Genomic DNA, 27016 nt, shown 5'->3' on the forward strand with positions numbered 1-27016 from the left:
TCTTTAATATTTCCTCTGCTTCACCTTGATCCATTTACTTCTTTCCTAGTTCTCCTTCTTGCTCTTCTTTAATATTTCCTCTAAGTCTCAAACCCATTATGTTTTCTCTCTTGAGGTTGCTGCTTTAGATTGTTTCTTACTTACTATTCAACATTCCATGTATATATAGAGAAATCCCTGGCCAAATGTTTCCAAAATTTATTTTAAAAATAAATGAATAAAACAAATCTAAAACAAACAAAATAATACCATGTTTACACCATCGTAATATCTGAGTAAGGTCTTTATAAGGAAATGGTAAAACCCTTATGATGCCCATAAGCACACGAAAATCCTGAGATCCTAAAAGAAGCAATTAAAATGGAAAGTGTGACTTTTATACTTCTTTTTCAGCCCAGTTCCTCATTCACAGACATGAGATGTAACCTCAAATACATTTAAATATCTTTTGATTACATTTTGAAGAGAAACTCACAAACCATATCATGACAGAAGATGTGATTTGTTTTTCTTACACAATATTTTACAACTTTTGAACTAGTAGTCAACATTTAAAATTTTGGAGATTTTACATAAAAATCTGATTTTAGTTTTTCTTTCTTTTTCTATTGAGGTATAGTTGATTTATAACATTATATTAGTTTCAAGTGCAACATACTGATTCAATATTTTTATACATTATTCTCCATTTAAAGTTCTTACAAAATAATTGCTATATTTCACTGTACTGTACAATATATCTTGTTGCTTATCTATTTTAAAAATAGTAGTTGTTACCACAGTCACCTACCCCTATCTTGCCCTTCTCCACTTCCCTCTCCCCACTGATAACCACTAGTTTGTTTTCTATATCTATGAGTCTTTCTGTTTTGTTGTATACATTCATTTGTTTTATTGGTTAAATTTGACATGTAAGTGATAACAGAATATTTGTCCTTCTCTGACTTATTTCACAAAGTATACACACACACCACATCTTTATCCATTCATTTGTTGATGGACAGTTGGGTTGCTTCCATATCTGGCTACTGAAAATAATTCTCCTATAAATATTGGGGTGCATATATTTTTTCAAATTAGTGTTTTTGTTTTCTTCAGATATATACCCAGCAGTGGAATTACTGGATCATATATGGTAGTTCTATTTTTAGTTTTTGAGGAACCTCCACAGTGTTTTCCATAATGGCTGCTCTAATTTATAATCCTACCAACAGTGTACTAGGGTTTCCTTTTCACCACATCCTCAGTAACATTTTTTATTTGTAGACTTTTTGATGATAGCCATTCTGACAGGTGTGAGGTGATATTGTGGTTTTGATTAGCATGTCCCTGATGATTAGTGATAGATCATTTTTTCATGCTCCAGTTGGCCATTTGTATATCATTTGGGGAAAAATTTCTATTCAGTTCTTCTGCCCATTTTTTAATCAGGTCGTATGTTTTTTTGATATTGAGTTATATGAGCTGTTTATATATTTTGGATATTAACCTCTTACTGTTTATATCATTTGCAAATATTTTCTTCCATTCACTAGGTTGTCTGCCTTTTTGTTTTGTCAATGGTTTCCTTTGCTGTGCAAGAGATTTTAATTAGGTCCCTTTTGTTTCTTTTGCCTTAAGAAGTAGATCCAAAAAATATGCTGCAATTTATGTCAAAGAGTTCACTTCTAGGAATTTTATGGTTTCAGGTCTGACATTTAGGTCTTTAATCAATTTTAAGTTTATTTTTGTATATGGTGTTAGAGAATTATAATTTCATTATTTTACAGGTAGCTATCCAATTTTCCCAGCACCAGTTATTGAAGAGACTGTTTTTTCTCTCTGTATATTCTTGCCTCCTTTGTCCTAGATTAATTGACCACAGTGTGTGGGTTTATTTCTGGGCTCTCTAATCTATTCCATTGATCTATGTGTCTATTTTTGTGTCAGTACCATACTGTTTTGATTACTGTAGCTCTGTAGTATAGTGTGAAGTCAGGAAGCATGATACCTCAATCTTTGTTCTTTTTTCTCAAGATTGCTTTTGTTATTCGGGGTCTTTTGTGGTTCCATATAAATTTTATGGTTATTTGTTCAAGTTCTGTGAAGAATGTCATGGGTATTTTAATAGGGATTACATTAAATCAGTAAATTGCTTTGGGTATATGAACATTTTAACAATATTAATTCTTCCAATCCAAGAGCATGGGATACTTTTCCATGTCTTTGTATCATCTTCAGTTTCCTTCATCAGCATCTTATACTTTTCAGAGTATAGGTCTTTCACCTCCTTAGCTAAGTTTGTTACTAGGTATTTTATTCTTTTTGAGGCAATTTTAAATGGGATTGTTTTCTTCCTTTCTCTTTGTGATAATTCATTATTAGTGTATAGAAAAGCAACAGATTTCTGTATAATAATCTTGTATACTGAAACTTTACTAAATTCATTTATTAGTTCTAATAGTTTTTGTATGGGGACTTTAGGGTTTTCTATATATAGTGTCATGTCATCTGCAAATAATGATGGTATTAATGCTTCCTTTTCAATCTGGATGACTTTTATTTCATGTTCTTGTCTGATTGATGTGTCTAGGACTCCCAACACTATGTTAAATAGAAGTGGTAAGAGTAGGCAACCTTGTCGTGTTCCTGATTTTAGAGGAAAGGTTTTTCAGCTTTTCACCATTGAGTATGAAGTTAGCTGTGGGTTTATCATAAATGGCCTTTTTATTTTGAGATATGTTCCCTCTGTACCAACTAGGATTCGTGTTTTTATCATGAATGAATTTTGAATTTTTTCAAATGCTTTTTCTGCATCTATTGAAATGATCATGTGATTTTTATCCTTCCTTTTGTTAGTGTGGTATATCACATTGATTCACTGGCAAATATTGAATCATCCTTGCATTCCTGGAACAAATCCCACTTGATCAAATTGTATATTCCTTTTTATGTACTGTTGAACTCAGTTTGCTAATATCTTGTTCACGATTTTTCTTCTATATTTATCAGAGATTTTGGCCTATAATTTTCCTTTTTTATAGTGTCTTTGGCATCAGGATAATGGTGACCTTGTAGAATGAATTTGGAAGTGTTCTGTCTTCTTGAATTTTTTGGAGTAGTTTGAGAAGGATAGGTACTAGCTCTTATTTATATGTATGGTAGAATTTTCCTGTGAAAATGTCCAGTCCTGGACTTTTGCTTACTGGAATTTTTTGATTACTAATTCAATTTCACTACTAGTGATTGGTCTGTTCCGATTGTCTATTTCTTCCTCATTCAGTCTTGGAAGATTGTATGTTTCTAGAAATATATTCATTTCTTTAGGTTGTCCAATTTTCTGATATTTAACTCTTCATAATATTCTCTTATGATTTTTTGTATTTCTTTGTATTGGTTGTTATTTCTCCTCTTTCGTTTCTAATTCTGTTTATTTGGGTCCTCTCTCTTTTTCTCTTGGTGAGTCTAGCTATAGGCTTACCAAAGTCTTTTATCTTTCAAAAAACCAGCTCTTGGTTTCATTGATCTTTTCTTCTTTTTTAATCTCTATTTCCTCTCTGATCTTTATTATTCCCTTCCTTCTGCTTACTTTGTGCTTTGTTGGTTCTCATTTTTAAAATTTCTTTAGATGTTAGGTTAACTATTTTAGTTTGTTTGTTTGTTTGTTTGTTTCTTGAGGTAGGCCTGTATTGCTATAAACTTCCCTCATAGAACTGCTTCTGGTACATCCCTTAGATTTTGGACGTTATGTTTCTGTTTTCATTTCTCTCAAGTTATTTTCTGATTTACTCTCTGATTTCTTCATTGATAACATTGGTTTTTTGGGGGGTTTTTTTAGTAGGATGTTGTTTAGTCTCCATGTGTTTATGATTTTCCCATTTTTCTTCCTATAATAGATTTCGAGTTTCATATGGTTGTGGTTGCAAAAAATCCTTGATTATTATTTCTATCCTCTTAAATGTGTTGAGATTTGTTTTGTGGCCTAGCATGTGATATCCTGGGATATGTTCCACATGTACTTGAAAAGAATGTGTATTCTGCTGTTTGGGATGTAATGTCCTATAGCTATCTATTAAGTCTACCTGTTCTATTGTGTCATTTAAGACTACTGTTGCCTTATTGATTTTCTGTCTGGACGATCTGTCCACTGATTCAGCTTTGGATTTGGCCCCACCTCTGCATGTAGGTCGCCTGAGGGCGTCTGTTCCCTGCCCAGACAGGGCGGGGTTAAAGTGGCAGCTGATTAGCGGGCTCTGGCTCACTCAGGCCGGGGGGAGGGAGGGGTACACAATGCAGTGAGCCTGCGGTGGCAGAGGCCGGCATGACACTGCAACAGCCTGAGGTGTGCCATGTGTTCTCCCAGGGATATTGTCCCTGGATCACGGGACCCTGGCAGTGGAGGACTGCACAGGCTCCCAGGAGGGTTGGTGTGGATAGTGACCTGTGCTTGCACATAGGATTCTTGGTGGCTGCAGCAGCAGCCTTGGTGTTTCATGCCATTCTCTGGTGTCCGCGCTAATAGCTGTGGCTCACGCCTGTCTCTGGAGCTCCTTTAGGCGGTGCTCTGAATCCCCTCTCCTTGTGCACCCTGCAACAATGGTCTCTTGCCTCTTAGGCAGGTCCAGACTCTTTCCCGGACTCCCTCTCAGCTATCTGTGACACACTAGCCCCCTTAAGTCTGTGTTCACGCAGCCAACCCCAGTCCTCTCTCTGGGATCTGACCTCTGAAACCCAAGCCTCAGCTCCCAGCCCCATCCACCCTGGTGGGTGAGCAGACAAGCCTCTCGGGCTGGTGAGTGCTGATCGGCACTGATCTTCTGTGTGGGAATCTCTCTGCTTTGCCCTCTGCACTCCTGTTCCGGCACTCTCCTCCATGGCTCCAAAGCTTCCCCTTTGCCCACCCCCTGTCTCCACCAGTGAAGGGGCTTCCTAGTGTGTGGAAACTTTTCCTCCTCCACAGCTCCCTCCCAGAGGTGCAGGTCCTGTCCCTATTCTTTTGTCTCTGTATTTTCTTTTGCCCTACCCAGGTACGTGGAGAGTTTCTTGCCTTTTGGGAAGTCTGAAGTCTTCTGCCAGCATTCAGTAGGTGTTCTGTGAGAGTTGTTCCACATGTAGATGTATTTCTGATGTATTTGTGGGGAGGAAGGTGATCTCCAAGTCTTACTCCTCTGCCATCTTGAAGGTCCCCTGACAATACCACAATGTCTTGATTACTGTAGATTTATAGTAACTCTTGAGGTTGAGTAGTGTCAGTCCTCCAACTTTATTCTTCTCTTTCAATATTCTAATGGCTATTCTTTTACCTTGCCATATCAACTTCAGAATCAGTGTGTTGGAATCCACAAAATAACTTGCTGGGATTTTGATTGGGATTGAATTGAATCTATAGATCAAGTTGAGAAGAACTGACATTTTCACAATAGTAAGACTTCTAACTCATGAACGTGGACTCTCTCCATTTATTTAGTTCTTCTTTGATTTCTCTCTTTGTCAGACTTGTACCTAATTATTTCATTTTTGAGGCAGCTAATGTAAATGGTATTGTTTTCAATTTCAAATTCTACTTGTTCATTCCTGAAATATAGGAAAGAAACTGATATTTAAACATTGACCTTATATCCCACCACCTTGCTGTAATTACTTATTAGTTCCAAGAGGATTTTTGGCAATTCTTCCATATATTCTATGTAGAAAATCATGCCATCTGTGAACAAAGACAATTTTATTTCTTCCTTCTCAAACAGTATACCTTATTTCCTTTCCTTGTCTTACTGCATTAGCTAACAAACATTTCCAATATTAGATATTGAAAAGGAGTACTGAAAGGAGACATCATTGCCTTGTTCCTAATCTTAGAAGAAATCTTCCAGTTTCTCATCTTTAAGTATGTCAGCTGTAAGTTTTTATAACTCTTCTTTATCAAGTGGAAGATGTCTCCCTCTATTCCTAGTTTACTGAGTATTCTTATCACAAAAAGGTGTTAGATTTTGTCAAAAGTTTTTTCTGCATCTACTGATATAATCATGTGATTTACTTCTTTAGCTTGTTGATGTGATGGATTACACTAGTTGATTTTTCAAATGTTGAACCAGCTTTGCATATGTGGGGTAAATCCCACTTGGTCATGATGTACAATTCTTTTTATACATTGTTGGATTTGATTTTGTTGAAGATTTTCATATCTGTGTTCATAAAAGATATTGATCTGTAGTTTTCTTTTCTTGTAATGTCTTTGTCTGGTTTTGGTATTAGGGTGATGCTAGCCTCGTAGAATGAGTTCAGAAATATTCTGTTATTTTCTGAAAGAGATTGTAGATAATTCCTTAACTATTTGGTAGAATTCACCAGTAAACCCATTTTGACCTGGTGCTTTGCTTGGGAAGGTGATTAATTATTGTTTCCATTTATTTAATACATATAGGCTCATTCAGATTTGTCTATTTGCTCTTCTGTGATCTTTGACAGATTGTGACTTTCAAAGAATTGGTCCATTTCATCTGTTATCAAATTTTTGGACATAGACCATAGACAGATGAATGGATAAAGAAGATGTGGCACATATATACAATGGAATGTTACTCAGCTATAAAAAAAGAAACGAAATTGAGTTATTTGTAGTGAGGTGGATGGACCTAGAGTCTGTCATACAGAGTGAAGTAAGTCAGAAAGAGAAAAACAAATATGTTAACACATATATATGGAATTTAAAAAAAGGTTCTGAAGAACCTAGGGGCAGGACAGGAATAAAGATGCAGATGTAGAGAATGGACTTGAGGACACAGGGTCGGGGAAGGGTAAGCTGGGACAAAGTGAGAGAGTGGCATTGACATATATACTCTACCAAATGTAAAATAGCTAGCTATTGGGGAAGCAGCTGCATATCACAGGGAGATCAACTCGGTGTTTTGTGACCACCTAGAGGGGTGGGATAGGGAGGGAGGGAGGGTGGGAGGGAGATGCAAGAGGGAGGGGATATGGGGATATGTGTATACTTATAGCTGATTCACTTTGTTATACAGCAGAAACTAACAAAATATTGTAAAGCAATTATACTTCAGTAAAGATGTTTAAAAAACAATTTGCAGACATAGAATTGTTCATAGTATTCCTTTATTATTTTAATATCCATGAAATCTGAAGAGATGTCCCCTCTCTTATTTATGGTATTAGTAATTTATATCCTCTCCCTTCTTTTATTATCCTAGCTAGAGACTTGTTGTTTCTGTCTTTACAAAGAAATAGTTTTTAGCTTCATTGATTGTCAGTCTAATTTTTATTTTTATCTATTTCTTCTGCTTCCTTTGAATTTCCTGTTCATGCTCTAGATTCCTATAGTATAAACTTAGATTATTGAGTCTAGGTCTTTTTTTGTTTTCTAATATATGCATTCAATGCTATAAATTTCCCTCAAAGAACTGCTTTCACTGCATCCCCATATTTTGGTGAGTTGTGTTTTCATTTAGTTCAACATATTTTTTAGAGGAGATTTCTTCTTTGATCCATACATTATTTACAAGTGTGGTGTTTAATTTTCATATATTTTTCAGGTTTTTCTAGTTACCATTCCATTGCTAACTTTTAGTTATTTACATGGTAGTCTGAGAGCAGACATTGTATGATTGCTTTTAAATTTGTTAAGGTGTGTTTTATGGCCAAGAATGTTCTATCTTGGTGCATGTTCCATGTGAGTTTGAAAAGAATGTTTCTTCTGCTGTTATGGGATGAAGTGGTCAATAGATATCCATTATATCCAGTTGATAGATGGTGTTGTTGAGTTCAACTATGTCCTTACTGATTTTCTGCCTGCTAGAGCTATTTCTTATAGAAGGGTGTTGGATTCCTCTAGTTCTCACTTATTTCTGACAGTTTTTGCCTCACATATTTTAGTGCTCTGTTGTTAGATGCATATACTTTAAGTATTGTTATGTGTTCTTGGAGAATTTATCCCTGTATCATTACATAATGTTCCTCTTTATATCTGATAACATTCCTTGCTTTGAAGTTTTCTCTTTTGAAATTAGTATGTATCTTTCTCCACCCATTTTAAGAGAAACCCAGTTTAAATATAAAGAAAGACACACATAGATTAAAAGTAGACAATATATATTTGGGTCTTGTTTTCTGATCCACTCCCACAATCCCTGCCTTTTATTTGGTGTATTTAGACCATGAACATTCACAGTGATTATTGATATAGTTTGATCAATATACTGTATTTGTTGCCCTTGGTCTTTGTTCCTATTTTTCTTCTTTTTGTTTTAACTGAGCATTTTACATGATTTCATCTTCTCTCCTTTTTCATTTTTTCCTCCTTCCTTTGGTGGGACAGGATGGCTAGAACGGGCTAAATTTGGGTATTTATTTCCTTTTACCCCAGTCATTTAGGTTCTGGTTAGTTTCCCCTGAGGGCAGGCCTTATTAAGAATAACATGGTATAGTGGCATATTTCAAAATGGCTTCTTTGCCCCTTTCTCCTGCTAGAAGCAAAAGGAAATTACTGTGGGAAAATGGTCAAGTTCCTAGAGGTGTATCTCACAACACTGTGTCCCCCATGACTGAGTGAGTCCCCAGCAATTAATCCATTAAAAATCCAGTTTTCCTACTCCAGCACTGGTTCCCATGGCAGTTTCAGCTCGTGAGTCTCTACTCTGGTAAGCTGTGGTGACATGTATTTACCTGTCTCTTCAATCTTGGGGGTAGCAATTTGCCCTATGTCCACCACCTTCTCTTACAGATCCAATAAGAGTTGTTGATTTTCTAGTTGTTATTAGGGTGGAGTGGCAACTTCCAAGTTTTGTACATGTGGAGCTGGAAAAGACAAGTCCTGCATTTAATATTCTTCACTCCATTTTCACCCCCTTGAAAACTCATTATTTCAAGGTAGCATTCCATGAACAATTAGATTTTAATAATAACTTGCACAGATTGGATGCAGAATTCACTAATAGCTCTAATAACCAAAGAAAGTTCATTACTACTGAAGCAAAGAAAACAAGCCTGTCTGAATAACAGTATTTAAGGATTTATATTTTATGAATCCTTTATAGAAAACAGTATTTCTATTTTCCATTTTAAAGTAAGGGGGTAAGAACAATCTGCACTTCTTAAGTATAAGTTGTTGTATATTTATGAATATCTTTCAAGAGGAGATAATTTATCTTAATTAGAGAGGTTGTGAAAGGATCTGAAGTTATGTTACTAGGTCCAAGCTCATACTGCTAACCAAAAGACAGGCCAAGAAGTCAACAGACAAAGTGTTGGGGCAAAGAGTAGTGACTTCACTTGGAAAGCCAGCAAACCAGAAAGATGGCAGACTAATGTCCTAAAGAACCATTTTAACTCAGAGTAGAACTCAGGCTGCTTTTATGCTAAAGGAAAAGGGGGGAGTGCTCAAGATTAAAGGGTAAAGGCAGATTATACACTTATTAGAGGTACCTGGCCTTGAAGGGAAGTATAACATTTCTCTGTTGTTCTGCTTACTTACATGGGCTGGATCACAGGGCTCCTACAAAAATTCAAGTTGTTAGCAGTTATTTTTACTTTACCATTCTTATCTCTGCTGCTTTGCAAGGTTTCTAGGCTGAAAGCGAACTCATCTACAACAAGTAATATAGCTATAACTAACTCAAGACCTTGGGATGGGAACTTTCTTCAGGGAGTTTAATAAACTATTGGGTCGGCCAAAAAGTTCGTTCGGGTTTTTCTTTGGAAAAACCCGAACGAACTTTTTGGCCGACCCAATATTTGGGCACAAGCAACATTTCTCTAATGTTTAACTCTTGATGTGCAGGGATAAAGCAATAGAATACATATGGTAAAGGATGAGGGAGGCAGTTTCATTCTTCCTCTGTTACAGTTAGATTGCCTGGGTCAAATAATGTTGCTGAACTAGCTAGACACTTGGAACAAGTGACTTAACATCTCTATGGCTCAGTTTTCTCATGTATAAAAAGTAGGATAATATGGTTGTCTTAAGCATTAAATGAGTTAATAACATTTGTAAAGCACTTAGATAAAGAGCAAAGAAGTGACTACTTCTTTCAGTGAAGATCATGAATATTTCTGCAGAGTAATTAATTGACTCAGACCAACTGGAACAAGAGAACATCAGTGTTATTAAAACCAATTGTATTATAATACTTCATGTAAGAAATAATGACGGCCTGAATCAGAGTAATAGCCATGGATTCAAGTTAGGGACAGCTGGAAGACATGGTGAAGAATGAATCTACATAATGTGGCAACTAACTGAATAGGTAAACTGAGGGAGCCTATGAAACCAGACAAGTCATGTACTTCTAAAATACAATGGTGGGACAGGCAAAGGCTAGAAATTCCCACCCTAAAAGGGAGAAATAAATAGGAAAGAGAAAGGGGGTGACTGACAGGTCTCAAGCAAGTCCAAAACTAACAGGAATAACGACACTAGACCAAAAGGCTTGAAAATGATCCTCTGTGTCTTGATGTTCTGCCTTCTGTATTCCCTGTGGCCTCCTGTCACTGAAGCTCTGCTGGGCAGGGTTGTACCATGAGGGCTCTGCCTGGAGGGCCTGCCTTCACTGCTTTGGTCAGCTCTCCACAGAGGTTTTCAGGACTGTTGAAAGCAAAGCCTCCCCTTTTGAAACAAAGGAGGCAGTCCCAGATCATCTTTTGAATGACATTATGGGACATTCTTCCCTTTTCTTAAATAATAGCAAACTTTTGAAGCTGAATCACCCTATGATACTGTCCTGTAAAAATCCAAGAAATCCCACAGCCTTTATTCTTTCCTTCCCATCTCCTTCCTCTTCAGTTCAAACTGGCAGTTCTGCTGGAATGGCTGATTAAGTCTGTGGTTCACACTCATACTACCTCACAGAATAAAAAAATAATTTAGGAGATCAGGAATACAAGAATGAAATGTAGATGTGAGAAAAATAATCTAACTGTATTACACATATGTCAAACAACTATACTGAAAGGTCAGAACCTTTTCCCTCCACCCCTAAGAAATTCTGGAAAAGAGGTGTGGGATCTGTCAGACTAAAGTAACAAAAAATTGTATCTAAATACCATATTCTAGAGGACAAGAGACAAGATGGCAGAGCACAAGCACTTGAGATCCTCCTCTCATGAAAACAACAAAATCACAGCTAACTGCTGAATAACTATGGACAAGAGACTCAAACCTACCAAAAAGATATTCTACACCCAAAGATGAAGATGAAGACAGCAACACGAGATGGTAGGAGGGGCACTGTCACAATATAATCAAATCCCATACCTGCTGGGTGGGTGACCCACAAACTGGAAAAGAATTATATCACAGAGTTTAATCCACAGGAGTGAGAGTTTTGAGCCCCACATCAGGCTCCCCAGGCTAGGGGTCTAGCATCAGGAGGAGGAGGAGCCCCTGACCTTTGAAAGACAGTGGGGCTTGAGTGCAGGAGCTCCACAGGACTGAGGGAAACAGAGACTCCAATAAAGGAAAGCACACACAAGGTTTCACATGCACTGGGACCTAGGGCAAAGCAGTGACTCCATAAGAGCTTGGACAAGACATACCCGCAGGTCTTGGAGGTGGAGGTCAGCTGTGGCTCACTGTGGAGTCAAGGACACTGGTGGTAGATGCGCCAGGGAAGACTCATTGGTGTAAGCTCTCCTGGAGGTCGACATTTTAGCACCAAGACCCACCCAACAGACTGCAGGCTCTAGTGCTAGGAAGCCTCAGCCAAACAACTAACAAGGGTGAACACAGCCCCAACCATCAGAAGAAAGGCTGCCTAAAATAGTCCTGAGCCAACAGCCACCTATAAACACACCCCTTGACACAGCACTGCCCACCAGTAGGACAAGACCCAGCACCAACCACCAGTGGGGAGGCACCAGTCCCGCTCACCAGGAAGCCTGCACAAGGCCCCGGACCAACCTCATCTACCAGGGAACAGACACCAGAACCAAGAAGAATTAAAATCCTGCAGCCTGAGGAACAGAGGACCTGAGAAAATATTTGAACAGATGATAACTAAAAACTTCCCTAACATGGGAAAGTAATCACTCAAGTCCAGGAAGCACAGAGTCCCAGACAGGATAAACTCCAGGAGGAACACACTGAGATACATATTAATCAAATTGATGAAAATAATTAAAGACAAAAAATATTAAAAGCAACAAGGGAAAAGCAACATATAAGGGAATCCCCATAAGGTTACCAGCTGATTTTTCACCAGAAGTTCTGCAGGCCAGAAGGGGGTGGCATGATATATTTAAAGTGATGAAAGGGAAAAACCTACAACCAAGAATACCCTACACAGCAAGGCTCTCATTCAGATTTGATGGAGAAATCAAAAGCTTTACAGACAAGCAAAAGCTAAGAGAATTCACCACCAAACCAGCTTTACAACAAATGCTAAAGGAACTTCTCTAGATGAAAAAGGCCACACTAGAAACAAGAAGATTATGAATGGGAAAACACACCAGTAAAGGCAAAAATACAGTAAAGTTAGTTAGTTAGGAAATCATCCATACACAAATATGATATCCAAACAAGCAATCATGAGAAGAGGAGAGTACAAATGCAAGATATTGGAAATGCAGTTGAAATTAAGAGACCGGCAACTTAAAACAATATTGTATATATGTATAGACTGCTATATCAAAACCTCATGGTAACCGTAAACCAAAAATCTACAATAGATACACAAAAAAGGAAAAGCAATCCAAACACAACACTAAAGATGCTTATCAAATCATAGGAGAAAAGAACAAAACAGGAAGGGAAGAAAAAAGAACTCCAAAAACAAATCCAAAACAATTAACAAGATGGCAATAAGAACATACATATTGATAATTACCTTAAATGTAAATGGATTAAATGCTCCAACCAAAAGACATAGACTGGCTGAATGGATACAAAAACAAGACCTGTATATATGCCATCTACAAGAGACCCACTTCAGACCTAGGAACACATACAGACTGAAAGTGAGGGGATGGAAAAAGATATGCCATGCAAATGGAAATCAAAAGAAAGCTGGAGTAGCAATACTCATATCAGACAAAATTGACTTTAAAATAAAATGTTACAAGAGACAAAGAAGGACACTACATAATGATCAAGGGATCAATCCAAGAAGAAGATATAACAATTGTAAATATATATACACCCAACATAGGAGCACCTCAATACATAACGCAAATACTAACAGCCATAAAAGGAGAAATTGACAGTAACACAACAATAGTGGGGGGGCTTTAATGCCCCACTTTCATCAATGGACAGATCATCCAGACAGAAAATCAATAAGGAAACACGGGCCTTAAATGAAACACTAGACCAGATGGACTTAATTGATATTTATAGAGCATTCCATCCAAAAGCAGCAATACAAATTCTTCTCATGTGCACATGGAACATTCTCCAGGATAGATCACATGTTGGGCCACAAAGTGAGCCTCAGTAAATTTAAGAAAATTGAAATCACATCCAGCAACTTTTCCAACCACAACACTTTAAGATTAGAAATCAACTACAAGAAAACACAAACACATGGAGGATAAACAATATGCTACTAAACAACCAATGGATCACTGAAGAAATCAAAGAGGAAATCAGAAAATACCTAGAGACAAATGAAAATACAATGATACAAAACCTATGGGACACAGCAAAAGCAGTTCTAAGAGGGAAGTTTATAGCAATACAATCTTACCTCAGAAAACAAGAAAAATCTCAAATAAACAACCTAACCTTACACCTAAAGCAACTAGAGAAAGAAGAACAAAGAAAACCCAAAGTTAGTAGAAGGAAAGAAATCAAGACCAGAGCAGAAATAAACATAATAGAGATGAAGAGAACAACAGAAAAGACCAATGAAACTAAAAACTGGTTCTTTGAGAAGATAAACAAAATTGATAAACCTTTAGCCAGACTCAATAAGAAAAAAAGGGAGATGACTCAAATCAATAAAATTAGAAATGAAAAAGGAGAAGTTACAATGGACACCACAGAAATACAAAGGATCAAAAGAGACTACTACAAGCAACTATATGTCAATAAAATGGAGAGCCTAGAAGAAATGGAGAAATTCTAAGAAAGGTAAAGACTGAACCAGGAAGAAATAGAAAATATGAGCAAACCAATCACAAGTACTGAAATTGAAACTGATTTTAAAACTTCCAACAAACAAAAGTCCAGGACCAGATGACTTCACAGGTGAATTCTACCAAACATTTAGAGACGAGTTAAAATCTATCCTTCTGACACTATTCCAGAAAATAGCAGAGGAAGGAACACTCCCAAGCTCATTCTGTGAAGCCACCATCACCCTCATACCAAAACCAGACAAAGATACCACAAAAAAAGAAAATTACAGGCCAATATCATTGATGAACATAGATGCAAAAATCCTCAACAAAATACTAGCAAACAGAATCCAACAGCACATTAAAAGGATCATACATACACCATGTTCAAGATGGATTTGTCTCAGTGATGCAAGAATTTTTTCAATATCCACAAATCAATGTGATACACCACATCAACAAAATGAAGAATAAAAATCATATGATCATCCCAATAGATGCAGAAAAACCATTTGTCAAAATTCAACAGCCATAAAAGCTCTCCAGAAAGTGGGCATAGAGGGAATATATGACAAACCCACAGGTAACATTACACTCAATGGTGAAAAGCTGAAAGTATTTCCTCTAAGATAGGGAAGAAGACAAGGATGGCCACTCTCACCACTTTTATTAAACATAGTTTTGGAAGTCCTAGCCATGGCAATCAGAGAAGAAAAAGGAATCCAAATTGGGATAGAAGTAGTAAAGTTGTCACTGTTTCCAGATGACATGATACTATACATAGAAAATCCTAAGGATGCTACCAGAAAACTACTAGAGTTCATCAATGAATTTGGTAAAGTTGCAGGGTAAAATATTAACACACAATAATCTTGTATTTCTATACACTAACTGTGAAAGATCGGAAAGAGAAATTAAGGAAACAATCCCATTTATCATCACATTAAAAAGAATAATATACATAGGAATAAACCTACCTAAGATGGCAAAAGACCTGTACTCTGAAAACTATACAATGTTGATGAAAAAAAATTGACACAAACAGATGGAAAGGTATACCATGTTCTTGGACTGGAAGAATCAATATTGTCAAAATGACTATACTACCCAAGGCAATCTACAGATTCAATGAAATCCCTATCAAATTACCATGGCATTTGTTTCATAGAACTATAACAAAAAAAAATTTTAACTTGTATGGAAACACAAAATCAATCCTGATAAAGCAAAACGGGGATGGAGGAATCAGACTGCCTGACCTCAGACTATACTACAAAGCTACAGTAATCAAAGCAGTATTGCAGTGGCACAAAAAAACAAAAAGAACCCAGAAATATAGATCAATGGAACAGGATAGAAAGCCCAGAAATAAACCCATGCACTTATCGTCAAATCATCAATTGATGTATGACAAAGGAGGCAAGTATATGCAATGGAGAAAAGACAGTCTCTTCAATAAGTTGTGCTGGGAAAATTGGACAGCTAAATTTAAAAGAATGGAATTAGAACATTCTCTAACACCATACACAAAAATAAACTAAAAATGGATTAAAGTCCTAAACATAAGGCTGGATACTATAAAACAATTAGAGGAAAACAGACAGAACACTTTTTGACATAAATCACAGCAATATCTTTTTGGATCCACCTCCTAGAGTAATGAAAATAAAAACAAAAATAAGGAAATTGGACCTAATTAAACTTGAAAGCTTTTACACAGCAAAGGAAACCATAAAAAAAAAAAAATGAAAAGACAACCCAGAGAATGGGAGAAAATATTTGCAAATGATGTGACCAGCAAGTGATTAATCTCCAAAATATATGAACTGCTCATGCAGCTCAATACCAAAAAAACAAACAACCCAATTTAAAAAAAATGGGCAAGAGATCTAAATAGACATTTCTCCAAAGAAGACACACAGATGGCCAAAAGCACATGAAAAGATGCTCAACATCACTAGAGAAATGTAAATCAAAACTACAATGAGGTATCACTTCACACCAGTCAGAATGGCCATCATCAAAATGTCTACAAACAATAAATGCTGGACAGGGTGTGGAGAAAAGGGAACCCTCCTATACTCTTGGTGGGAATATAAATTGGTACAACCACTATGGAGAACCACATATAGAGGTTGCTAAAAAACTAAAAATATAGTTACCATATTATCCAGCAATCAAACCCCTGGGCATATATCTGGAGAAAACTCTAATTCAAAAACATATGCACCCCCAATGTTCATTGCAGCACTATTTACAATAGTCAAGACATGGAAGCAACCTAAATGTCCATTGACAGAGGAATGAATAAAGAAGATGCGGTACATATATACAATGGGATATTACTCAGCCATAAAAAAAATCAAATGAAATGATGCCATTTGCAGCAACATGGATGGACCTAGAGATTATCATGCTAAGTGAAGTAAGACAAATATCATATGATATCACTTATATGTGGAATCTAAAAAAATGATACAAATAAACTTATTTATAAAACAGAAACAGACTCATAGACTTTGAAAACAAACTTATGGTTACCAAGGGGAAAGCTAGGGGGAAGGATAAATTAAGAGTTTGGGATTAACATATACACACTACTATATATAAAATAGATAATCAACAAGGACCTACTGTATAGCACAGGGAACTATACTTGATATTCTGTAATAGCATATATGGGAAAAGAATCTGAAAAAGAATGGATATATGTATATGTATAACTGAATCACTTTGATGTACACCTGAAACTAACACAGCATTTTAAATCAACTGTACTCTAATATACAATAAAAAATTTAAAACTAAATAAATGTTATTGCTTCTCGGCCTTTTGGCTAAGATCAAGTGTAAAAAAATAAACAAATGCCATATTCTATTTAATAAAGTTATTTCCCATGAGGGTATAAGTTAATCATTCTGAAGCCACTATTCATGTAAACTGGACCTGAACAATTAAAAATGGATAAGGGAACCAGATTTCTCAATCTTAGAGTGTGCTTAGAAGAAAGGGAAGAAGTTTAGAATTATCCATGTGGTAATTGATTCTAGTTGAAGCTATCACTATGAACTCATGTTCCAGTTCATATACAGAGGATCAAATACAGAAATATTTATAGATATGTAAATATTTGCAGGTTAGTATGCATACATATTTCCTTGTTCTGTCAACTGAGAGGGTCGAGAAGTAATGACTCCCAGTAAAAATGAGTACATCTAGTGCCTACATCTTGATTTCTAATATCAATCCCCAATAAAGGAAACCAAAGCTCCTTGGAGAAATGACTAGTTCTAGAACCAGGGCAGGTAAATACACAAGTTGAACTTGGAGCATATTGTAGTGGCAAAAAAAAAAAAAATAAGTGCTAAAAAAATAAAAATAAATGTGAAAATAGGGTACATCAAAGGAACATAGGAACCAACTGTGAGACTCCCAATGGCTAAACTTGGAACAATTTGAACAACATAAATTAAGTAGTATTGGATTACAAACCAAGGTATAAAATAAGTACCCGTGATTCCACAGCAATGTAAATAAATGGGGGGAAAAGAGACTTCATGTGCAGAAGAATTCCAAATACTTTATGCAGATACTCTACCCTAAAATAAAGTACACAGACTTTTAAGGAGTGGAGAGTTATATACTCCTTCCATCTTCTCACAGTAACTTCCTTCCAAAGAGTACAGTAACATACCACTCCCAGTATAAGACATATCAAGTGGACAAAATGGAATTGAGGACATAAAGATTTATATCACATAATAAACAGGATGAATCTTAGTAATACATATCAAATTTTATGCTCTGACAATAGCACATTTACAAAAATTGATCATGTATCTAGTCACAAAGAAAACATCAGTAAGTTCCATAAAGTACTCATATTACAAATAACACTCTGATCACATTACAATAAAGTTAAAAATTATCAACAAAAGAAAAAAATCTCTTTTGGGGAAATTAAATTTTCTATTAACCAACTCTTATGCTTTGAAAATATCTTAGATGAAAGGAGAACTAGGAACCAAAATTACAGAATTTCTTTTAAAATTATGAAAACACTACCTAGCAAATTCTGTTAAATGCATTTTAAACAGTAGAGGAAAATTCAGTCTGAAACACTTATCAATAAAAAGGAAAGAATTGAAATAATTTAATTAAATTCTCATCTCAAAAAGATTAGGATTGACATATGTATACTATTGATACTATGTATAAAATATTTAACTAATGAGAACCTACTGTATAACACAGGGAACTCTACTCAATGCTCTGTGGTGACCTAAATGGGAAGCAAATCCAAAAAAGAGGGGAATATATGTATACATATAGATTCATTTTTCTGTACAGTAGAAAATAATGCAACATTGTAAAGCAACTATACTCCAATAAAAAATTTTTTAAATAAAAATAAATAGCCAGAGAAATACATCTACACATGGAACTGCTCCTACAGAACACCCACTGAACGCTGGCAGAAAACGTCAGACCTCCCAAAAGGCAAGAAACTCCCCCCGTACTTGGGTAGGGCAAAAGAAAAAAGAAATAACAGAGACAAAAGAATAGGGGCAGGACCTGCACCAGTGGGAGGGAGCTGTGAAGGAGGAAAGATTTCCACACACTAGGAAGCCCCTTCGTGGGCAGAGACTGCGGGTGGCAGAGGGGGGAAGCTTTGGAGCCACGGAGGAGAGCGCAGCCACAGGGGTGCGGAGGGCAAAGCGGAGAGATTCCCACACAGAGGCTCGGCGCCGAGCAGCACTCACCAGCCCGAGAGGCTTGTCTGCTCAGCCGCTGGGGCGGGCGGGGCTGGGAGCTGAGGCTCGGGCTTTTGTCAGATCGCAGGGAGAGGACTGGGGCTGGCGGCGTGAACACAGCCTGAAGGGGTTAGTGCACCACAGCTAGCCGGGAGGGAGTCCGGGAAAAAGTCTGCAGCTGCCGAAGAGGCAAGAGACTTTTTCTTGCCTCTTTGTTTCCTGGTGTGCGAGGAGAGGGGATTCAGAGCACCGCCTAAACGAACTCCAGAGACGGGTGCGAGCCGCGGCTATCAGCGCGGACCCCAGAGACGGGTGTGAGACGCCGGGGCTGCTGCTGCCGCCTCCAAAATTCCTGTGTGCGAGCACAGGTCACTCTTCACACCATCCCTCCCGGGAGCCTGTGCAGCCCGCCACTGCCAGCGTCCCGTGATCCAGGGACAACTTCCCTGGGAGAACGCACTGCATGCCTCAGGCTGGTACAACGTCACGCCGGCCTCTGCCGCCACAGGATCTCCCCGCATACCCCTCCCTCCCCCCGGCCTGAGTGAGCCAAAGCCCCCGAAGCAGCTGCTCCTTTAACCCCGTCCTATCTGGGCAGGGAACAGACGCCCTCAGGCGACCTACACACAGAGGCGGGTCCAAATCCAAAGCTGATCTCCAGGAGCTGTGCGAACAGAGAAGAGAAGGGGAAATCTCTCCCAGCAGCCTCAGAAGCAGCGGATTAAAACTCCACAAACAACTTGATGTGCCTGCATCTGTTGAATACCTGAATAGACAACGAATCATCCCAAATTCAGGAGGTGGACTTTGGGAGCAAGATATATTAATTTTTCCCCTTTTCCTTTTTTTGTGAGTGTATATGTATATGCTTCTGGGTGAGATTTTGTCTGTATAGCTTTGCTTTATAATAGCTTTATTTTACTTCACTATATTATAGCCTCTTTCTTTCTTTCTTTCTATTTTTTCTCCCTTTTACTCTGAGCCGTGTGGACGAAAGGCTCTTGGTGCTCCAGCCAGGCATCAGGGCCATACCACTGAGGTGGGAGAGCCAACTTCAGGACACTGGTCCACAAGAGACCTCCCAGCTCCATGTAATACCAAACGGCAAAAATCTCTCAGAGATCTCCATCTCAACATCAAGACCCAGCATCACTCAATGACCAGCAAGCTACAGTGCTGAACACTCTATACCAAACAACTAGCAAGACAGGAACACAGCCCCATCCATTAGCAGAGAGGCTGCCTAAAATCATAATAAGGCCACAGACACCCCAAAATACACCACCAGACGTGGATGTGCCCACCAGAAAGACAAGATCCAGCCTCATCCACCAGAACTCAGGCACTAGTTCCCTCCACCAGGAAGCCTACACAACCCACTGAACCAACCTTAGCCACTGGGGACAGATACCAAAAACAACGGGAACTACGAACCTGCAGCCTGTGAAAAGGAGACCCCAAACACAGTAAGATAAGCAAAATGAGACGACAGAAAAACACACAGCAGATGAAGGAGCAGGGTCAAAACATACCAGACTTAACAAATGAAGAGGAAATAGGTAGTCTACCTGAAAAAGAATTCAGAATAATGATAGTAAGGATGATCCAAAATCTTGGAAATAGAATAGACAAAATGCAAGAAACATTTAACAAGGACGTAGAAGAACAAAAGAGGAACCAAGCAATGATGAAAAACACAATAAATGAAATTAAAAATACTCTAGATGGGATCAATAGCAGAATAACTGAGGCAGAAGAAAGGATAAGTGACCTGGAAGATAAAATGGTGGAAATAACTACTGCAGAACAGGATAAAGAAAAAAGAATGAAAAGAACTGAGGACAGTCTCAGAGACTTCTGGGACAACATTAAACGCACCAACATTCGAATTATAGGGGTCCCAGAAGAAGAAGAGAAAAAGAAAGGGACTGAGAAAATATTTGAAGAGATTATAGTTGAAAACTTCTCTAATATGGGAAAGGAAATAGTTAATCAAGTCCTGGAAGCACAGAGAGTCCCATACAGGATAAACCCAAGGAGAAACACGCCAAGACACATATTAATCAAACTGTCAAAAATTAAATATAAGGAAAACATATTAAAGGCAGCAAGGGAAAAACAACAAATAACACACAAGGGAATCCCCATAAGGTTAACATCTGATCTTTCAGCAGAAACTCTGCAAGCCAGAAGGGAGTGGCAGGATATACTTAAAGTCATGAAGGAGAAAAACCTACAACCAAGATTACTCTACCCAGCAAGGATCTCATTCAGATATGATGGAGAAATTAAAACCTTTACAGACAAGCAAAAGCTGAGAGAGTTCAGCAGCACCAAACCAGCTTTACAACAAATGCTAAGGGAACGTCTCTAGGCAAGAAACACAAGAGAAGGAAAACACCTACAATAACAAACCCAAAACATTTAAGAAAATGGGAATAGGAACATACATATCGATAATTACCTTGAATGTAAATGGATTAAATGCTCCCACCAAAAGACACAGGCTGGCTGAATGGATACAAAAACAAGACCCATATATATGCTGTCTACAAGAGACCCACTTCAGACCTAGAGACACATACAGACTGAAAGTAAGGGGATGGAAAAAGATATTCCATGCAAATGGAAATCAAAAGAAAGCTGGAGTAGCAATTCTCATATCAGACAAAATAGACTTTAAAATAAAGACTATTACAAGAGACAAAGAAGGACACTATATAATGATCAAGGGATCGATCCAAGAGGAAGGTATAACAATTGTAAATATTTATGCACCCAACATAGGAGCACCTCAATACATAAGGTAAATACTAACAGCCATAAAAGGGGAAATCGACAGCAACACAATCATAGTAGGGGACTTTAACACCCCACTTTCACCAATGGACAGATCATCCAAAATGAAAATAAATAAGGAAACACAAGCTTTAAATGATACATTAAACAAGATGGACTTAATTGATATTTATAGGACATTCCACCCAAAAACAACAGAATACACATTTTTCTCAAGTGCTCATGGAACATTCTCCAGGATAGATCATATCTTGGGTCACAAATCAAGCCTTGGTAAATTTAAGAAAATTGATATCGTATCAAGTATCTTTTCCGACCACAATGCTATGAGACGAGATATCAATTACAGGAAAAGATCTGTAAAAAATACAAACACATGGAGGCTACACAATACACTACTTAATAACGAAGTGATCACTGAAGAAATCAAAGGGGAAATCAAAAAATACCTAGAAACAAATGACAATGGAGATATGACGACCCAAAACCTATGGGACGCAGCAAAAGCAGTGCTAAGAGAGAAGTTTATAGCAATACAGCCTACCTCAACAAACAGGAAACATCTCAAATAAACAACCTAACCTTGCACCTAAAGCAATTAGAGAAAGAAGAACAAAAAAACCCCAAAGCCAGCAGAAGGAAAGAAATCATAAAGATTAGGTCAGAAATAAATGAAAAAGAAATGAAGGAAACAATAGCAAAAATCAATGAAACTAAAAGCTGGTTCTTTGAGAAGATAAACAAAATTGATAAACCATTAGCCAGACTCATCAAGAGAAAAAGGGAGAAGACTCAAATCAATAGAATTAGAAATGAAAAAGGAGAAGTAACCACTGACACTGCAGAAATACAAAAGATCATGAGAGATTACTACAAGCAACTCTATGCCAATAAAATGGACAACCTGAAAGAAATGGACAGATTCTTAGAAATGCACAAACTGCCGAGACTGAACCAGGAAGAAATAGAAAATATGAACAGACCAATCACAAGCACTGAAATTGAAACTGTGATTAAAAACCTTCCAACAAACAAAAGCCCAGGACCAGATGGTTTCACAGGCGAATTCTATCAAACATTTAGAGAAGAGCTAACACCTATCCTTCTCAAACTCTTCCAAAATATTGCAGAGGGAGGAACACTCCCCAACTCATTCTACGAGGCCACCATCACCCTGATACCAAAACCAGACAAAGATGTCACAAAGAAAGAAAACTACAGGCCAATATCACTGATGAACATAGATGCAAAAATCCTCAACAAAATACTAGCAAACAGAATCCAACAGCACATTAAAAGGATCATACACCATGATCAAGTGGGGTTTATCCCACGAATGCAAGGATTCTTCAACATACGCAAATCAATCAATGTGATACACCATATTAACAAATTGAAGGAGAAAAACCATATGATCATCTCAATAGATGCAGAGAAAGCTTTTGACAAAATTCAACACCCATTTATGATAAAAGCCCTGCAGAAAGTAGGCATAGAGGGAACTTTCCTCAACATAATAAAGGCCATATATGACAAACACACAGCCAACATTGTCCTCAATGGTGAAAAACTGAAACCATTTCCACTAAGATCAGGAACAAGACAAGGTTGCCCACTCTCACCACTATTATTCAACATAGTTTTGGAAGTGTTAGCCACAGCAATCAGAGAAGACAAAGAAATAAAAGGAATCCAAATCAGAAAAGAAGAAGTAAAGCTGTCACTGTTTGCAGATGACATGATACTATACATAGAGAATCCTAAAGATGCTACCAGAAAACTACTAGAGCTAATCAATGAATTTGGTAAAGTAGCAGGATACAAAATTAATGCACAGAAATCGCTTGCATTCCTATACACTAATGACGAAAAATCTGAAAGTGAAATTAAGAAAACACTCCCGTTTACCACTGCAACAAAAAGAATAAGATATCTAGGAATAAACCTACCTAAGGAGACAAAAGACCTGTATGCAGAAAATTATAAGACACTGATGAAAGAAATTAAAGATGATACAAATAGATGGAGAGATATACCATGTTCCTGGATTGGAAGAATCAACATTGTGAAAATGACTCTACTACCCAAAGCAATCTACAGATTCAATGCAATCCCTATCAAACTACCACTGGCATTTTTCACAGAACTAGAACAAAAAATTTCACAATTTGTATGGAAACACAAAAGACCCCGAATAGCCAAAGCAATCTTGAGTACGAAAAATGGAGCTGGGGGAATCAGGCTCCCTGACTTCAGACTATATTACAAAGCTTCAGTAATCAAGACAGTTTGGTACTGGCACAAAAACAGAAATATAGATCAATGGAACAGGATAGAAAGCCCAGAGATAAACCCACGCACATATGGTCACCTTATCTTTGATAAAGGAGGCAAGCATATACAGTGGAGAAAAGACAGCCTCTTCAATAAGTGGTGCTGGGAAAATTGGACAGATACATGTAAAAGTATGAAATTAGAACACTCCCTGACACCATGCAAAAAAATAAACTCAAAATGGATTAAAGAATTAAGTGTAAGGGCAGACATTATCAAACTCTTAGAGGAAAACATAGGCAGAACACTCTATGACATACATCACAGCAAGATTCTTTTTGACCCAGCTCCCAGAGAAATGGAAATAAGAACACAAATAAACAAATGGGACCTAATGAAACTTAAAAGCTTTTGCACAGCAAAGGAAACCATAAACAAGACCAAAAGACAACCATCAGAATGGGAGAAAATATTTGCAAATGAAGCAACTGACAAAGGATTAATCTCCAAGATTTACAAGCAGCTCATGCAGCTCAATAACAAAAAAACGAACAACCCAATCCAAAAATGGGCAGAAGACCTAAATAGACATTTCTCCGAAGAAGATATACAGATGGCCTACAGACACATGAAAGAATGCTCAACATCATTAATCATTAGAGAAATGCAAATCAAAACTACAATGAGATATCATCTCACACCGGTCAGAATGGCCATCATCAAAAAATCTAGAAACAATAAATGCTGGAGAGGGTGTGGAGGAAAGGGAACCCTCTTGCACTGTTGGTGGGAATGTAAATTGATACAGCCACTATGGAGAACAGTATGGAGTTTCCTTAAAAAACTACAAATAGAACTACCATACGACCCAGCAATCCCACTACTGGTCATATACCCTGAGAAAACCATAGTTCAAAAAGAGTCATGTACCAAAATGTTCATTGCAGCTCTATTTACAATAGCCAGGACATGGAAGCAACCTAAATGTCCATCGACAGATGAATGGATAAAGAAGATGTGGCACATATATACAATGGAATATTACTCAGCCATAAAAAGAAATGAAATGGAGGTATTTGTAATGAGGTGGATGGAGTTAGAGTCTGTCATACACAGTGAAGTAAGTCAGAAAGAGAAAAACAAATACAGTATGCTAACACATATATACGGAATCTAAGGAAAAAAAAAAAAAAAAAAAGGCCATGAAGAACCTAGTGGCAAGACGGGAATAAAGACACAGACCTACTAGAGAATGGACTTGAGGATATGGGGAGGGGGTGGGGTGAGATGTGACAGGGTAAGAGAGTGTCATGGACATATATACACTACCAAATGTAAAATAGATAACTAGTGGGAAGCAGCCGCATAGCACAGGGAGATCAGCTCGGTGCTTTGTGACCACCTAGAGGGGTGGGATGGGGAGGGTGGGAGGGAGGGAGATGCAAGAGGGAAGAGAAATGGGAACATATTGTATATGTATAACTGATTCACTTTGTTATAAAGCAGAAGCTAACACACCATTGTAAGGCAATTATACTTCAATAAAGATGTTTAAAAATAAATAAATAAATAAATAGCCAGAAAAAGGACAATAAAGTAAACCAAAGGAACCCACAAAGAAGGAAATACTACAGATAAAAGAAAGATAAAATAGAGGTTAGAAAATACTATATTTAATAAATCAAATTTTTAAAAAATAACAAAATACACAAACCACTAGTCAACTTAATCCAGAAAAAATAGGGGGAAAGTACAAATATACAAAATAAGAAAGTTCAAGGAGAAATAACTGTTGAAATAGAAAAAAATATATTTTCAAAGCATAAAGGAGTGTTTTAGAGAGCCTTATACAAATAAATTTGAAAATCTAGATGAAATATTTTTGGAACATACAGCTTATGAAAAATTATCCCATTAGTGATAGAAAGCTTAAACAGACAAAATTCCTCAGAAAGGAAACAAACAAAATGCTGCACAAAAATGCAGCAGGAGCTGATGGTTTCACGGGGGAGTTCTACCAAATATTTAATGACCACATAGTACAATAAAGGAAAACTTCCTAATCTTTTTTATGGAGCAAGAATAATAGTGATAATTAAGCCTGATAAAGACTGTACAAACAAAAGCTCTAAGTTAAACTATTAGCAAACAGAGTCCAACATAAGAATATGAAAAAAATACCTATGACCAAGTAGGATTTATTCTAGGAATGTAAAGTTGGCTGAATTTCGGAAATAAATTATTGTAAGTTGTCTTATTAATACATCTGAAAAGAAAATTTTTCCATAAACACAGAAATTCTTCAACAAATATTAATACTCTTTCTTGGTAAAAATCATCCAATAAAATAGGACTCGATGTGTACTTTCTTAAAATAACTATTGAGAATATTTGTGGATGCCCACTAAATCCAGTACTATCTACCATCTACTAGAGGCCAATGCAATCAGATGAGAGAAATTATTGAGAGATATAAGCATGGTAAAGAAAAAGAGAACTATTGCTCTTTGCAGAAGATATGATCATACACTCAGATAGTCAATGATAAAGCTAACTCAAACAATAAAAAATTTCAGGAAGTTACCCAAACATATAATTAACATGCAGCCTCGATAGTTTTCATAAACACAAAAATAATCAGAGGATATAATGACAAAAAAAGCCTGACTTATAACAGCAACAAGAAAATAAGATACTTAGGAATAAATATAACAAGAAATGTACAAAGTTTATATAAAGAAAACAACACTCTTGAGACGTAATATTAGACTTTAACAAATGGAAAGACATTCTCAGTTTTTAAATTATATGTTTTGACATGATAAACTTATCAGTTCTCCCTCAGTTATCAATTTAATGTAACCCCAAGAAAAATATTAGCAAGCTTTTTAATGGATCTAGATAAGTTAATACAAATTTTATGTGGAATATCCAGGAAAATACCTTAAAAGAAAAGCTACCAGGAGACTAGTCCTACCAGACATTAAAACATAACACCTCTATAATTAAAACAAGGTGGTACTCGTGCATGAGTAGACAGATTGACCAATGGGAAAGAACTAAAAGTCCAGATATAGACCGAAGTGCTTATTGTATTTTAGTATATGATGAAGGTAACATCTCAAATCACTAGAGCCAAGGATGG

General features: G+C 37.0%; 2 long non-coding RNA genes across 2 annotated transcripts in view; one reads left to right on the forward strand and one right to left on the reverse strand.

The window, feature by feature from the left end:
* Positions 1-6880, reverse strand: part of LOC309626225 — a 28621-nt gene extending 21741 nt beyond the window's left edge. The window contains exon 1 of the long non-coding RNA XR_014243047.1: positions 25-6880. This is a non-coding gene — a long non-coding RNA (uncharacterized lncRNA). The remainder of the gene's footprint in view (positions 1-24) is intronic.
* Positions 1-27016, forward strand: part of LOC309626206 — a 1050100-nt gene that overhangs the window by 347097 nt on the left and 675987 nt on the right. The gene's annotated exons all lie outside the window — the stretch shown is intronic.

The sequence above is a fragment of the Balaenoptera borealis genome, assembly GCF_965194805.1.
Source record: "Balaenoptera borealis genome assembly, chromosome: 3".
NCBI classification, from domain to species: Eukaryota; Metazoa; Chordata; class Mammalia; order Artiodactyla; family Balaenopteridae; genus Balaenoptera; species Balaenoptera borealis.